At 40.0% G+C, this 12,559-nt stretch overlaps 1 protein-coding gene and 1 pseudogene across 2 annotated transcripts in view; both read right to left on the bottom strand.

Annotated features, from left to right (window-relative positions):
- Nucleotides 1-12,559, bottom strand: part of Chrm5 (cholinergic receptor muscarinic 5) — a 76,866-nt gene that overhangs the window by 49,005 nt on the left and 15,302 nt on the right. The gene's annotated exons all lie outside the window — the stretch shown is intronic.
- On the bottom strand, nucleotides 10,276-11,064 carry LOC104862556 (annotated as a pseudogene).

Here is a 12,559-nt window from a genome sequence, read left to right as displayed (position 1 = left end):
GCGATAGCAGTGGAGATGGAACAGGTAGGTTTTGGGCCTATATTGAGGGAAAAGCACAGAGGACTTGAAATGAGGGAATAAGAAAAAAAGATATGTAAGGATGGCGGAGGTTTGTGTCCTGAATAGCCAGAAGGGAAGTTGCCATTAATTGAGATGGGTAAACTGGAGGGAGGTATTCAGGGTTGGTATGTGGAGACTGAGCTGCTAGTTAGGCTTCTGCATGAGAGTTCGTGTGAGAAATAAAGAGCCCGCTCAGTATAGTTAGAAGCAAGTTTTGACAAACCATGTACTGAAGTAGGGGTAGATAAAAGGAAAGGAAGTAGATTCTGCTGTTCTGGGAGGGCAGCTCGCAGATGAGGTTCCTATCAAGTTTACTTTCAGAGGATCAGGCACCTTTGGTTAGCGGATACAGCCAGCGAAGACAGCCCCACACTGATTGTAAGGCCAGCTAACTTATAACCAATCTGTTTTTCCTCTACTCTTCTGCTAAAGCCTCTTATGAGCCTCCCCTACCGGAAGCCAGAAGACAAGGGGAACTTGTTATAATACAGTCCAGTCACTTACCAAGGAAAGAGCAGGATGGAGGGCGAATCTGCAGAGGCAGGTAGAAGAGACGAGTACAGCACCCAGTTCAACATAGAACAGGGTAAGGGCTCGGGTTCAGGCCTGAGCTTAAGCCTGGAAATAGACATTTCGATGATACCAGCCTGAATTGAATAATTGAAGTCATGAGAAAGTATAGATAAGGGAGTTAATTGCAAGTGTAGTATCCCTTATCCGAAATGCTTAGGATGAGAAGTATTTTGGATTGTGGAATATTTGCATATACATAATGAGCTATCTTGAGTATTAGACCTCAAGCCTAACATGGAATTCATCTGTTTCATATAAATCTTATATTCATAGCCTGAAAGTAATTTTGTACACTATCTCATTGTACCTACACTTTAGCTGTGATCCATCACAGGGGACCAGGTGTGAAATCTTCCACTTGTGGCAAAGTTAGGGAAATAAGCTAGCAAAGGAAACTGAGCTCGAATGATTGTAGGAATAGGTAGTAGTGTCCTTAAGTGGTTTCGGAAGAGATCTGTGTCAAATGACGCTGATGACAGCCAAGAATTGGCTATTGAATTTAACCTGAGTTTATGGCTTATCTTTACAGGTGCAGTTTTGTTGGTGTGAAGGATATATTTTTTGTTTTGTTTTGTTGTTTTGGTACTAGGGATCGAACTCAAGTCCTTGTGCTTGCAAGGCAGGCACCAGAACCACTGAGCTAAATCCCTGGCCCTGATGGATATATTTTTGAATATGAGAGGAGTGACTTTTGAGACAGCAAGTCAAAATTTGTAATTTTAAGGAGCTTAGTTGTAAAGGAAGAGAGCATAACAAGCTCTCAGGAGAGCAGTTGAGGACATTTCTCTTTGAAAGGCTGGAGAAATGACCACATCTCTACTTGTTGACCTGGAAGAGAGGGGAAAAATAATGTAGGGAGCATGCAAATTTCTAGGTCTCTATCCTTCAGTAGATAGGAGGGGATAGGATCTGCCTGTTCCTTGGTGGAAGGATCGCCCATTGCTAGCAATGTGGGCAGTTTCACCACTGTTGGCAGAAGGTGGAGACTATGTAGACACAGGTGGTGGCAGGTGGGCTTGAGAAGGTTCTCTAATTGCTTCTGTTTGCTTTATGAAACAGAAAGCTGTGAGTGCTGAGGAGGATGTATTAGAAGTGTAGGGAGAGAATAGAAGGTAAGAAATAGTTGTCCTGTGGATGGGAGAGTGAATACAGTAGGAAAACAAAGTGTGGTTGTTGGGTGGAAATAGGAGCCGGGCCCACTTGAGTTTGGTGATAGTGAAGGTGACAACTGACGTACCCCTCATGTTTTACTGTGTGGGTGCAGGCATAGAAGAATGAGAGAGTAGGATTTAATTATGATTGTACTTCAGCTGAGAAAACACAGTGGAGAGAGGAGCAAGGGAGTGATTAGAATTGATGACCCTGGTGGGCCGGGGATTTAGCTCAGTGGTTCTGCCACCTGCCTCGCAAGCGCAAGGACCCAAGTTTGATCCCTGGTACCTGGGGTGGGGGGATTAATGACACTGAAGTAAGGTGGGTAAGAGGGAAGTGAAGTGCGAATAGGCTAGGGACTGCAGTGGAGATCAGTTGAGATCGTGGATTAGGGAGCCTGTGGACAGAAGGATCATTGGTCTCCATGAGTGTGTGTTAGGTAGGAAGTGGTGGTTGTAGACTAGAATGCTTGAGGCTGAGATTTGATGGGGCAACTGTTATAGCTGCTCATAATGATACAGTTAAGTATAAAAAATAATTAGGTCTTTATCTGAAAAATTTTGATAGCAGCTTAATCTGTATTCAAATAAAGTCAAATTTCATTTTTCCTTGAATACTATACATGAATAGCATTCATGTATGTTGGTTGCCAACAGCATTCATGTCTTAATTTTTCTGAAAAACTAGAAGTTCTTGGTATACTATTGCTGATTATCAGTGTTGTTCTAAGTCTCTTAAGTATTTAAAGGTTGGTGGTTTTAGGTTGATAAGTATTTCCCTTTTCTCCACTGTTATCATTCCTGCCTATAATTGTTCATGCATTTTTCTTCTTCATCAGTGTCGGCATTGTGCCCTGAAAGATGCTGATTGTTGTCGCTAGGATGTGTAATACAGATTTAATTTAGCAGATAAAGGCTATATGCCTTGGACTACAACTCTGTTCCAATTCTCAAATGCCATTTTGTATTGGGTTTTTTTGTTTGGTACCTGGGATCAAACCTCGGGTCCTTGCGCTTGCAAGGCAGGCCGTGAACCACTGAGCTAAATCCCTGGCCCTCAAATGCCAATTTGAAGACAGGATCTCTTGCTAAGAGTATACATAACTTAATGTGCAGTCTCTAAGTAGCATTTCCAGTGCAACAGTACATTTCTTTTTCTTGTTCCTCTTCTTTTTTATTTTTGGTGTTTTGGGACAGGGTCTCACTCACTATAATTCAAGCTAGCCTCAGACTCTCAGTAATCCTCCTACCTCAGCCTCCCCAAATGCTGGGATTACAGGTATGCACCAGCATGCCTGGTTGTGACAGTAAATTTTTGAAGTCTGGGTGAAATAGAAATATACTCCTTAATTATCATTTGGTTTTTCTGTGTGTTGTTATATTTGCTTTGTGAGGTAATTTTCTAGTAATATAGAGAATCCAGTACTCTGACTGCTGGTGAATCTCTAGGGAAATTCTGGCAGGTATGCATCAATGTTCAGGAGAGCCTAAATGGAAGCAACGCCAATATGCATAGATAGGTGCGGTGAATTTCCATGTAAATGGCTGACTCAAACATAACAGTGAAAGAAACAATATAGACTCACGGAATACTGTGGTAGGGTTCTACTTAGAACACGTTCAAACACAGGAAGAATGTAAGCTGTGTCATTTAACAATATTATTTAAATAATAAAAATGAGGGTCGGGAATTTAGCTCAGTGGTGCCACCGCCTGCCCCCCAAGTGCAAGGACCTCGAGTTCGATCCCCGGTACCAAAAATAAATAACAACAACAAAAAAAGTCGATGATTATCCCCAAAGCCAGGAGACTGATCACGCCCAGTGAAGAGAAGAGCTATAATGAGTATGTGTGAGGGACTTGGCAGTTGAGAGGGCGGTGACTTCTGTGACGTGGGCAGCATTCTGTCTTGATCAATTCTTTAAATTCTTCATATGCATTATATGTTTAAAATTTTCAGATCTTTCTATACAAGTCATTTCTTTCTAGCCTTCTTCAGCTCAAGCCACACAGGTACCATCTGCTTTGAATTTCTAGCCAGCGGCAGTGGCACCTTCATTGTTTCTTATAGAGGCCGTGGGGAATGGTTTGTTTGAAATCAGACTCTTTGTGTTAGGGTTGGGATTCTTTAGGATTCTGAGAAAGATAATCATGCCCTCAGCTTTTCTTATTTGAACAGTATCCTCACAATTCTAAGGTATATCTCAAAAGTTTTGAAAATGGAATTGTACTCACTCACCTTCAGGCATAATTATGGGTGTTGCATTCTAACACCATCTTTAAGGAATTTCTTCTACTCTCCCTGAAGAATGAATCACTGAGTTCATGTTATGTATGTTTTCTGCTCTTTTTTGAAAATGTTTACGGATAGCCAGAGTTAGAAAAATGTTCACAGTGCTCTGGGAGTACACTGGAGCACCACTGAAGATAAAAATAGGGGAAAATGTATGCGAATCTGTAAGTTCTGTTTATTTTAAGTGGAACAAACAAAAGTGAAGACCAGACTAGAGTTCAGTCAGTAAGAGTTGTCTAGGTATATTTTTGTTTCAAGCTACCCTCCTCAGTGTAATTTTGTGAAAAGTTAATTTGGGGGGCAGATTGTAATTGTAAGGGTATTTTTTTCTTTATTTATCTGCTCTATATCTTCATTTTTTTCTTTTCGGTATTGGGCTCAAACTCAGGACCATGAGCTTGGCAGGCACGTGGCTGCACTGCTGAGCTGTAACCCCCACCCTCCCTCTGTATCCCTGTGCTAGCTTCTCAAAAGGAGAAGCAAGAATATCTTTCCCGCAGTAGGCTTTTTTAAAACTGGGATCGAACTCAGGACCTTGTGCTCGTCAGGCAGGTGTGGTGCCCTTGAGCTACCTCCTCAGCCCACTCCTGCAATATTCTTAAACCTTGAGTTATTTCTTCCCATGAAGCAAGGAACAGTTTGATTTGTCATTGTTGAGTCAGTTCATTTTTATCCTCTTTTTATATAGTTTATATTTTGCACTAATATAGCCTTTACAGTTTTGTGAGAGAACCCTCCACTGGATGTATAAATCATTTGGAACAACAACTACAGTAAGAAAATTTAAATCTGAGTAATCAAAAAAAAATTCAACTAACAAAGTAGTCTTATAGCTGAAGATTGAATGGGTCAAAGATGATTTTCTTTTTCAAAACCTCACAGATACAAGCAGCTGAACAAAAGGATTTGTTTGCTAATCTGTGAATCTCCAGCCCCTTTTTCAGTATTCTGGTTTTGATGTGGGTTCTTCGTCTATTCTTGCTGGTTCAGCTGCCTCCTTTCTGTCATGTTCATCATCACTGGACTTTCCTTTTCTTGCCCTGAATCTGTTTTTGTCCCTTAGCAGCCTCAGCCTTGGGTAGCTTTATTTTCCTTTCCTTTCCTTTTAAATCTATGACCTTTGGTTCCTATTTGTTTAGGGATTCTTGATTTTTTTTTTTTTCTCCTGTGAATTTTTTTCAGTGCTTATTTTTCTGCCTCTTGTATTTCCCACATTTCTTCTCTGTTCATTGCTTGGAGTTGCCATTATAGGGTTCTTTGGCTTTATTAAGTACTTTGTTAGCTTTTTCCTTAAATAGAATTATTTCCTCTTTTGCTCCTCTAATAAGGTGTATACATTTTCTTCCCTGATGATTTTACAACAATGTGTGGTGGATCTTTTCTATGGGTCTAATTATCTAAGTTACCTAGCAGTTTCAGGAGCTGTCCTGCTTAGAGATTTAATTTCAGCCCTCTCTCCACCTCTCCGCCTGCAGTACTGGGTTTTGGACCCAGGGCATTCACACGTGAGGGGCATCTCCAGCCCTTTTTATTTTTGAGGCAGGGTCTCACTGACTCATTAAATTGTCCAGGCTGGGCTCAAACCTGTGATCCTCCTGCTTCAGCTTCCCAGAGTGCTAGGATTACAGGTGTGGGCCACAACATCTGGCTTCATTTCAGCTCTTTACACTTCTGTTTCTCTTTTTGTTGATTTTTTTTTTTTTAAAGGAGGTAGTGCTTAGCCTTTAATTTTGATTTCACTTTGTTTTGCTTTCTTTGTTCTTTTTTTTTTTTTTTCTTTCAAAGTCAAGTCTGTGTCTTATAACCAGGGGTCAGGACCAGGGGTCTTTATATATAACCCTTTTAACAGATTTAGTACTGTCAAATGCTGTGCATGTCGATTCCTTATATGCTTTGTGTAATGTCTCATTTGAATATTTGACTTCTAATATTTTTATGTCACCAAGGACTGTATCAGTTAGCATTTCATACAGTGGATCTGTGTTGACATTTTTAATGTTCATCAGCTGACAAGACTATAGTCAGAGGTTTGTATGGAGATCTTGTTTTTATCTTTATTGTATGAGTTCTGCCTTTGATTTGCTCAGTATTACTACTTTTTAATATTAAAGTCTGCTCTGTAGTTTAACCTGTTGAATTTTATCCTTATCTCTTGAAGTAGCCCAGCTTTCACCCAGTTTGATTAGTTCTAAAAATTTGTCCCTTTGTAAATTCACCAAAATATTTGATTTGGTTTGATTTTGATCTGCTGAGTAGCCACTGTAACCATTTTTTCACTTTTGTGCTTCTTCATCTGAGTCCCATGAGTCACAGTGGTGCACGCGGGCGTGTGTGTGTGTGTGTGTGTGTGTTTGTTTCCCTGCAGGACCACTAGCAGTGATGATATGGTGGGTGTCAAGTTCATTTTAATGACTGGATGTTTATCTTGATTATTAGGTAATTTAAATGATTCTTACTGCTTATAAGAGAACATTAATGAATCTTTTGGGTTTGACTTGTATTCCAGATGCTCTTCACATTGGTAAATGTCAAGTTGTATCATCAGATTTGGGTGTTGTATTTTAATAACGTCTAGCACATTCCTCCCAAGTGCTGTTGTCTCCTCTCTGCCTGGCCATCTTATGGAGTCATACCTCTGTTTAAAAGAGTTTACTATCATTTTAGAGGAGTTCTGGGAAGGAGAATAAGTAAATGCTTATTGATAATTGTTCTTTACTTAGAATAAAGTCTTTTTAGTAAAATCTTTAATGAAGATTAGTATAGAATCTCTTCTAATATAAAAAGTATGAAATACTTGGACTCAAAGGCATAGTGAAGGTAGAATGAAAGGAACATGCCTGGTATTTTCCCCACTTGATGATACTCATTAAAATCTATGTATGTGATATATGCTATGTAAGATACATACTTTTTTATCTGCAAAAAGTGGTTTTGTTCTTGGCCTGCACGTTAGCTTGGGAGTGGGCATTATGGTTGATTAAGAAGCTGCCTTTGTGCTGGAGGCAGAAACGGGGAGAAATCCCGATGCTAGAGGGGAAGTGTGCTGAGAAGCATTTAGTCTCACACAGTATTTGGGCTGAGCGCCCCCCGCCCCCATGGGTTGGAACTCAGAACCTTGTGTAGCCTGGGGAACTACTGAGCTAAATTCCCAGGGGTGAGCCTTTTGAGGAAGCCTTGTCCAGCTCTCCCTGGGGCTGGCCTGTGGGTGGGCAGCACTTGTCCTCCTGAGAAGTGTTTTTTGTTTTTTTTGGTACCGGGGATCAAACTCGGGTCCTTGTGCTTGCAAGGCAGGTGGTGGAACCACCGAGCTAAATTCCCGCCCCTGAGAAGTGTTTTTTAGGTCAGTGGTGGCAAACTTATGGCACGTGTGTCACAGCGGGCTGTTAACACTGAAAGCTCTAAAAGGTTCCCTGTCACTGCTTTAGAAAGACAGATAGGCGGCCATGTGGGGGCGGGACCAAGGGCAAACACATCCAGTATCACCTGCTTCAGGTTTTCTCTAGGTTGGGGAAATTTCTAGGCAGCCAGGATGGAACCCACTCAGGGCAGCTCCTGCAGATCTGGGTTTGAATCTTCAGGTAGTCTTGGGATTCTTGTGCTTTTTCACCTGGTGAAAGAAGTGGTCCCGCTTTCTGGGGCTACCCTGTCACAATTTAAATAGACGTGGAGGGAGAGATCATAGACAGTGGTTGACTGGTCAGGTAACAGCAACCTGACATAGTGCTCGTGGATCTCAGCTCATGCTTGATTGGAGATCAAGTGCTGAACACACACACATGCACGCTGATCCGAGAAAAAAAGGATGGGCAAGGAGATGGTTGCAGAGGCTCAGATGTAGATGAGGTTGAAGGATGTTATGAAGTAGGGGTTGGGACATCCCTGAGTCTGCAGATCTATCTGTTCCACCCAAACTCTTGAAGCAAGAGACTGCCAGATGACTGTCCATTGTTTCGGATAAAAAAAACAGTATCATAAGCTATTGAGGGTATCAAACAAAAGATTCCAGTTGTACCTGAGTGACATACTCAGAAAGAGAAATTGCATGTGAGATACTACTTTGTATATTTTTTAGTGGCATTGTCAGACCTGAAATGGAATGGAAACAATACCCTAGGATTTGTTGTGAGAATACTACGTAGGTCCCTGAATTCAGTGGCCTGAGAATGGAATTAATGCTAATGGAATGGCGATACATACTACTTAATTTAGTGAGAGTGTATGTTGCATATCCCTAAAAGAATAGTGAAGATGTCAACATACTGCTTTTCATAATCTGATGAGAATTCTTAGAAAATTGAATTTATTCCTTACTTGTCTACTTGATCCTTGTGAAAGGGCCTCAAATATTGTGTCCTATGTGTTGTATGTATAGAAAAATATTCAGTCTTCAATAATGATACTACTGATCTTTTAAAATGATAGTTTTAGAAACTTTATTTTATGTTTGCTAAGTAGATAACATGGTTTTTGTATTTACCTTTAAAATTCTGTAGAGAACTTCCTGACTTTTGGTTTTGTTTTTTTGGTAAATAAGCAATTTTAATAAGTCAGTTTCTTGACATCACTTCTGCATCTGACTCAAATGTACGCTATTTTGAAGTGTATTCCTTTATTAATATCAATACTAGGGCCTAGAGAGTACCTGGTTACACCAGGCAAAATCTGTTCCTAGTGAAGACCATCATCATTTAAAACTTGAAATTCAATATTTTTTAACCTGCCTTACAGAAATGTTTAAGAAAGCAATTAACCCTTTGTTACATGACCGTAAGTAAACAAAATGAGCAATTTAGGCAAGATAGCTGTTCATGGGTCTTGTAACAAAAAAAAAAAAATTGGGGGGTTTCATTTAAGGTAGCATTCTGCTTTCATGTGAAAATGGAGCAAATGTGAGTGAAACAAAAAATGGTAAAGAGACTAGATAATTTATAAAAATAGAGGCCAGATTGGTATTTTTTCATCAAGTATATGTCTGAATATCTTTGCTCCTGAAGTAAATATTTGCAGTAATTAGCAGTGAAAGCACTTTCAACAAAATAAGTCATCAAAAATGGACTACTTGGGTTGGGGATGTAGCTCAGCGGCACAGGGCCTGCCTGGCGAGTGAGGTCCTGAGTTCAGTCCCTGGTACAAAAAGAAGGAAAAAGCCTACTTGAGTGAAAGAGAAGTGCCTATATTGTATAGATTGAATTTCATGGCTCATCAGAACCATTTCCAAAATTTAATTCACACTATCCTTTTATAAATTGAGAGAATTTAATTTGCGTACCATAGCGCGATGACCAAAGAGGAAGAAGAAAACAAAACAAAAAAGAATCTTTGTGTCTAAATTTAGGATATTCTATAGCAATTCAAAACACATTAAATAGTTGGACTTATTTGATCAGGCTATAATACCATAAGGAAGTCCAATTATGTGGTGCATAGTGTAGACCAGAGTGGAATCTAACATTATGCAGACATTTGCTAAATAAAAGATCCCTGTAGGACCATTTCATATAAACATTGATGAGTATGGACTAATTCTGTGGAACCTTTTTGAAATTGAGAGTGTAAAACACAATACTTTTCAGGTAGGCACCAGGTTATCCTAAGAATTTTTCATGAAGGTTGTTTTCACATTTCTTTCATCAGGTACCCTACTTACATCAATAATACATGTGATTTGCCAGGAAAAAATCCCCCCAAACCAAAACACCGTCCCAGATCCCATACACTTAATATATCAATGCTCATTGGAAGAGGTATTAGTATAGTCTTTGCAACTAGCCCGAAGCTTACATTTAAGAAATTTTTATAAATTGTGATGTTCCTTATGTTTAATTCTTATGCCAAACTACTTTTTGATGAAGACAGCATGTGCTTTATGCAAGATTGGAAACCTCAAAATAATCACCATAAAGCTTCTAAGACTTGTGGAAGAATAAATGAGGATGGTCCAAGGATATTAAGATGAAATCCACAAAGTTGAAATTATAAATGTTTAGAGGGGCGCAGGCTAGAAGACAAGCCCAAATCACCATTAGAAGAGTGGAATATGATATGGTCCAAATTGTAGCCTTAAAGTTTTGTCTCGCCTGTCAGTCTGAATAGTGAGGACTGATCTTCAGTTCATTTCAGCCAGCAGAAACTGACCATGTGACTTTTCTGGTGTGTGTATTGTATGAACTGCATATATTCTAGAAGGTTCTCTAACTGCTACACTGTTGTACTTTTTGTCCCTGAAATTTGAGGGTGTGCAGATTTCACAAAGTCATCAGTGAGAGCAGGCTGTGCTCCTTCTTCCTCATAATTACACATGCCATCTATAATCATTGTACTGAAGACTAAAAAGATCCTAAGTGTCTTTTGGTATTGATCATTTATGATGTTCCAATGAAAATTTGTTTAAAAAATTTATTCCCTATGTCTAAGAATTTAAATCTTCCATTATGCACTAAGACCCAGTAGGAAATGGTCATTTCTAGATTTAATCCTTTTTGGCCTGATTCATTGCAGAATTAAAAATAAACTGGTAGAAATCCTTAAATCCTGGTTCTTTCAATTCTTGTTTTGTCTTGAGCATCTTGGCCTTTAGCTTTTGTATGCTGTTGTATCCTAATTCTGTCACACCATCCATGAACTCCTGCTTGGAGAACTCACTGTGTCGCTGCTCTGAAACTTCCACTCACTGATCAAAACAATAATGCTAGCTGGATCAAGGGCTGGATCATCACAGAATCGCTGTGCACCATCTATTCCAATGTTATGTTCGTCTTGAGGATCTCTGTACTTGTGTAGTTCTAACTTCTTTCTGTCCAATGACCCTCTTATACTCTTTCATCTATAAAGTTCAGAATTTTGGAAAAAATTTTCTGTCGCAACATCTAACTTCGTCATTTTGAGAATGATAACTTAATGCAGTCTTTTCACTAGATTGTGTGAAGATCATAAACTGTTGAATTTTTATCCTTTCTGTGATGATTTCAATTTGTTCATGTTGGTGTCCTCTAGGCTTCTCTCTTCCTCTTCATTTTGTAGAGGTTTCAATCCATAGTCAGCTGGTTCCAAGGCAGGGTGGCATGGCAGAGGGGCATTGAAGAGAAACTGTCCATGGCAGGACAGAAAGCAACAGGCAGCAAGCTGCCTCTCTTTTTGTTTATGTAGCATGATTGTCATGAAAATGTACAGTGAAATGAGATATTATAAATCTTGGATAACTTAATAGAATTCTGAATTCTCTATGATAATTTCTATTTCCATGGTGGAAATACTATGTAGGTCGGATCTGAGAAAATTGATCAGGCACTTGGGCTTTGTGGCATGCCATTGTTTAGAGAATTGTGGAAACACACAGATTGAGAGAGAAGAATCCTTACAGATACTCATTCATTGTCCATTTCTTGTTTTTTTGGTAACGGGAATTGAACATGGGCCTTCGCACACTTGTGAGGCAGGCGATGGAACCACTGAGCCCAATCCCCAGCACTCATTGAGCATTCCTTGACAGCAATGCCTACAGCACATTCCTTGCCTTTAAGAATATTGTTGGGAGAGATAGTCTGAGTCCTGCATGTTCTTGCTGAGTAGTACATCAAGAACACCAGGCACTGGCTGCTTTTTGTCCCGGGCGTTTCTCACCATTGTGTTTCAAGCATTCAACCAAGAGGATGGTGCTGTGGTATTTCTGCCAGACAAAGATCAACTTGCTTCTCTTTCCTCTAAAAGTGGTGAGTCCTGGCCTCAGCTGCTTGGTCCCGTTTCTGTAGCATGACCATAGCACATGCTGGTAGCCTCAGTAGATGCACTGATTTGCCCCTTTGGGCCTGAGGGGACATCAGGAGCCAGTGCAGATGAATATGAAGTATTCATGGCTGCTTTGGCCATGAGTATAAAGTTCTTTGTCTCCGGTCCAAGTGAATCATGTCATCTGCTAGTATCCATGATTACATTCTTCCTGATGAAGAAAATTCCCGTCCCTGCATATTTTTGGGGATCATCCCTCGTGAAGTGATGCAGATGAGGAAACCAACAAATACAGTTCCACATGGCAGATGTAGAGTGCTATGGGACAAGTGAGGCAGGGAGGCTTTTGAGTCGAGTCCACTCCTTATGAACTAATGATACCGGATGGTGTATCTGTTGGGTGTGGAACTTTTTATCTTAAATGGATGATGCAGTACTCAGTGCATGGTTCATAACTATAATGCTTTCTCGCTGAATGAATTATTCTTTGTGGTTATGATGTACTGAATCAGAAGTCCACATGAACGGATACTATGAGGTTCAGCTACTTGGGAGGCTGAGTGCTTGAGGCCAGCTCAGGCAATTTAGTGAAGCCCTCTTGGAAAACAGACAAATGCAGAAGTCTATACTTTTCTGCTAAAGTTCATCTCCTTTAAAAAAACCTTAAGTCTCAGTAAGATAGTCTTCAATGAAAAGCAACTCGCATAGTAGCCCAGCATGAATCTTCTGAATGAAGGAAAGTGATTGGATTTGTAGA

Source organism: Fukomys damarensis, unplaced genomic scaffold (assembly GCF_012274545.1).
Source record: "Fukomys damarensis isolate Sample0158 unplaced genomic scaffold, DMR_v1.0_HiC HiC_scaffold_17, whole genome shotgun sequence".
NCBI classification, from domain to species: domain Eukaryota; kingdom Metazoa; phylum Chordata; class Mammalia; order Rodentia; family Bathyergidae; genus Fukomys; species Fukomys damarensis.
The sequence above is the reverse complement of the archived record's forward strand: the minus strand, read 5'-3'. Positions and strand labels throughout refer to the sequence as shown.